This window comes from Sardina pilchardus, chromosome 10 (genome assembly GCF_963854185.1).
Source record: "Sardina pilchardus chromosome 10, fSarPil1.1, whole genome shotgun sequence".
Lineage (NCBI taxonomy): Eukaryota > Metazoa > Chordata > Actinopteri > Clupeiformes > Clupeidae > Sardina > Sardina pilchardus.
This window is the reverse complement of record NC_085003.1, coordinates 1,034,122-1,038,440: the sequence shown is the minus strand read 5'-3', so window position 1 is coordinate 1,038,440 and position 4,319 is coordinate 1,034,122. Positions and strand designations below refer to the sequence as shown.

General features: G+C 44.0%; 1 pseudogene; it reads right to left on the bottom strand.

Moving 5' to 3' along the window:
- Positions 1-2,308: 2,308 nt before the first annotated feature.
- LOC134094315 (zinc finger BED domain-containing protein 4-like) lies at positions 2,309-3,947 on the bottom strand (annotated as a pseudogene).
- Between the last annotated feature and the right edge of the window lie 372 nt (positions 3,948-4,319).

The window sequence follows — 4,319 nt, the reverse complement described above, 5'->3', positions numbered from 1 at the left end:
TCTCTTCTGCTGTGCCTCATTCGGCTGCGTCGAGTTCATAGTGCTGTCATTTCTGTTGACCACCAGATGTCACTGTGTTGTCTTCGATGCTTCAATGCTTCGGATCATTTTGCGATACAATCAGGAAGAAGCTTCAGAGGCTTCACAAGGCTTCGTTCGCCCATCACTACCACAAACATGCCCGTCGAATTCTCCTGTGTGAATCTCCTGTGTGAATCTCCTGTATGAATCTCCTGTATGAATCTCCTGTGTGCCATCTTCTCCCCCAGCTCTCCTTCCTTACTGCCGGCAACCTAAGGCATATAAAAGGGCTCCCACACATCTAAACACCAATCAGCAGCCTAGCTCCCTAACGTTGAACACCTGAGGCTCGTTAGCTTAATGGATTGTTAAGTTGCACCAGAGAATGTCTAATAAGGGGAGAAGGACCACTAGCGAAATACTTCCGCATGGTACTGCAACTAGAGGGCGATCGCGAGCAAGTGATGAATGAATGGGTAGCAATGGAGCTGAACCCCCCAGTACCACATTTGTCGTTATATAATTTTTTCTCCTAAAATTGCATTAATGCATGCGATGCAGGATAACTTGACTTGACAATCAGCTGACCAATAAAATTTTCAATATGTGTTGTTATTCCTAAAAACCCTTTCAAAGTTTTCATGTCACGTGACACAAGCGAACCACTTTACGGCCATAGACCTAAAAGAAGGTTCAGCCAAAGATCCTTAAGGCGTAGCAAGATACGTCGTCGTAGTTCATGTCTATGGGCGCAAAACGGGGATCACTTCCTCTGCATAAAGAGGCGCGTCATTGTGTGTCAGACGTATGATGGGTTTCATCAGGTCCCTTTCCACAGGTGTACAAAATCAAGCACTCGATTATCAATGCTTGATGATGTTCCAAAATAACATGCTGCTCTTTCAAGCCCTCTACATTTATTAGTTCTAATATGAAAGTAACACACACAAAGCATGTACACTTTCAAGGAATTGAATAAAAACATCAATGGAATAATGGAAATATGTCGCTGCTCTCATTAAGTTACCCCAGCGCCATCTGATCGTCGTTAGCACAAAATCAGGATTTGGTTCAGCTGGCTGGCTAATGTGTTGTCAAGGTAGAGCGTAGCAACCGGCCAACATAAGCAGAATAAACAAGAGGGGCACACCTGATATAAAGTCGATTTTCTCCAGACGGGAATGCTCAAAAATGCTAAAAATGTACCTGAAGTGGTCAGAAGGGGTTGAGGGTCATGAAACCGTGCCCAAAATTCACATTCCTAACTCTAGAGAATGGAGATTTTAGCATATAGTTGAAATTCTGATCTATGTCCATAGACTTCAATGGAACAGTTGCTGCCTCTGCTCTGCATAAAGGGGGAGTTTGACCCCCCCCTCTTGCGATTCGGGTTCCAGGAAGTGGCTTCTCATGAAGTATCTTGCTCCGCCCTTAATTATCTTTGGTTCAGCTTCACGACGGTCGTAATCGGTCGCGAGTGTCGCGAGCATCCATGAGCTAAATGCTAGCATGTTACAGGGAAAACGGCCCATCCTATGAAAAGCAGAAAGGACATGAGTGACTTTTTATTTCATTTCCAGTGGAAAACCTATACTCAGGTAGCTACTACGACAATGTACATTAAGAAATGAAGTTGTCAACTGTGAAAAAAACGAGTTCTAGCCGCTTAGCCCCATAGACCACAATTCATTTATCACTTGCTCGGCAACGTCCCTAGCGGAATTTCAACAGATTGCAGGAACAATCCGGTACAATGGAGTTAATAGGAAGTGGACCGGCTCTCCCTAAAGGGACTCTGGTTGCACTACCACCTCAACACAGGAGGCAGCCATTTTAATCCTGGGCGTTACATTGAAACATTCCCCAAGGGAAACTCATTCTCTAGAATGTGGATTCCTCCCCCACCGAATGTAGACACCCTGTGACATAAAGGCAATACACAGCAACTATTAAATTCAAAAGCATTTAATTATTTTTATTTGTAACACAAAGTGGGGACCTGCAGTGCCTGCAGCATTTCAGAAAATAAAGTCAAATAAAACCACCAAATAGAGGAATGGAAAAAAATATCACTCCCTGATGTTTTATGAACTGAAAATGAGGTAGCAAAAAAGACACTGGGTTGATAAACTGACAATTCAAAAACCAAAAGATTTCCATAATGAAATTAATTTATAAAGTGCAGAGAGCTGAGCATTTTTAAAATGTATACATTAAACACAAACTAATTTAATTAATTGAATAAGATCACTCCCCGTAGAATCACAAAAAAATGGTTTACTCAAGTTTAGTATTCCCAATTTAGCAGGAGAAGGTTATGGTGGAGGAAGCAGAGCTTTTCTGCATTTTCTCCAGTGAGGCGGCTTCGGTTTTTTTCGTAGATAAGAGAGACCTCACTGAACACACGTTCACTCGGCACAGAAGAGGGTGGGGCACACAGGAACTTCCTTGCTTTTGCAGCAAGAATCTTGAAGCGGGTCTCATTTTGGCTCCACCACTGGAGAGGATCCCCCTTGCGCCTGTCTATCAGTGGCTCTGTGAGGTATTCGTGTAGCTCATTTTCTAATGTGTGCTGGGTTGACACCTCTCCTGTGTGGGGTCCCAGCAAAACATTAAACATTGCATCTAGCCGGCTATGAGATGGAGTCTCTTCTCTCCGCTGCCTTTTTGGGGTTTGTTCTGTCACAGTGTCCCCCCCTGCATCAGCTTGCTCTTGCTGTTCTACACCTGCTGCATTCTGCTCTTCACTTGGCTCTAAATCACCTTCCACCTCCTCTTGGAGCCATTCTCTAGCCTTGGCCAGTGTTGAATCACAGGAGAATGCATGGCTCTTGTAATGTGGATCCAAAAGACATGCCAGAACCACAGATTTTGTCTCCTCCAACTTTGAAAAGCGTTTGCTGAGAGCCTCCCTCATCACTCCCCTAAGGGTTCCGATTCCTTGTGTTGAGGGCCCATCACCTTGGAGTAGCATCATGAGCACAGTGACACAGGGGATGATGCAAGATGCAGAGGAATCATTTCTGCTCACCTCAAGGGTCACCTCTTCAATGGGAGTTATTGTGTCTACTAAATTGGACACAATCTCCCACTGCTGAGCATTTAGGCATGAAAACCCACCATACTCCCCAGAGTATATGGTTAGAGCACGCTTTTGCTCCAGTGCCCTTTGAAGCATGTGGAGTGAGGAATTCCATCTTGTAGGAACAGCCTGTATCAACTGGTGTTCAGGAAGGCCAAGGTCCTTCTGAATGCTCCTAAAGCGCTGCTTGGCCAAGATGGAGTGCTGGAAATGAGTCACACATTTCTTCATCATGGCAGTTATGTCAATCACAACCCTTTGACTTGCTAAGCCTTCATTAACCACCAGTTGCAGAGTGTGAGCTGTGCAACTTAGGTCTGGAAGTTCAGCCAGCCTTAACCCCTTAACTATGTTTGCTCCATTATCCCGAAGGACAAGAGCTACACGGTCTTTGGTGATTTCCCAATCTTGGAATCATGTCTAGGAATGTCTCCCGGATATAATCACCGGTGTGGGATCCCTGCATTACCTTTGTATTTAATACAACTTGCTTTCTGAGCCACTCTTTGTCAATAAAGTGACATGTTAGACTCATCAGTGACTCAGTCGATCCAGACCAACAATCAGTGGTAAAGGACAGTGGGAAGCCAGAATTATCTGGCTTAATAAGGGCTTTGATCTTGAGCATAACCTTCTCATGTATTTCATTTAGTTTGGCTGTACGGTAAAATTTCTCGTTTTTCAATTCATACCGCGGTTCAGCTGCAGCCATGACTCGCTGAAAGCCAACATCAGAGACTAGTGTGAATGGTTGGTTGTCTGTAACTATCATTTCCGTGATAAGTTTGTCCATATGTTTTGATCGGTCATCTGAATTGGTCCATTTTCTTTTTTGCTGAAACATGTCATTGATTGCAGGCTGGTGTACAGCTGTTGCCAGGTGTCCAGCTGTTGTTGCAGCAGGTTCCTGCTTCTTTGCAGATTCATACAGGGCAAGGTGATAAAGTATTGCTAATTTTCGGCTGTGAACCTCCCATACTGACAGTAACTTTGCAGGTATTGCACAATGCCTTCCCTGCTGTGGATGGAGTGTAGAACTCCCATACTGCACTTTCCTGCCTTGCCTTTTGTGCACTCATCTGGATTGAGAGAGAGAATAAAATAAAGTTAAATGGGGCCACGGGTGACATAGGAAAACTGTATGGCAGATTTTACATTATAGCTACATGTGTGAAAGGACTAAAAATTAAGTTAGCATTCATTACTAACATGTTTC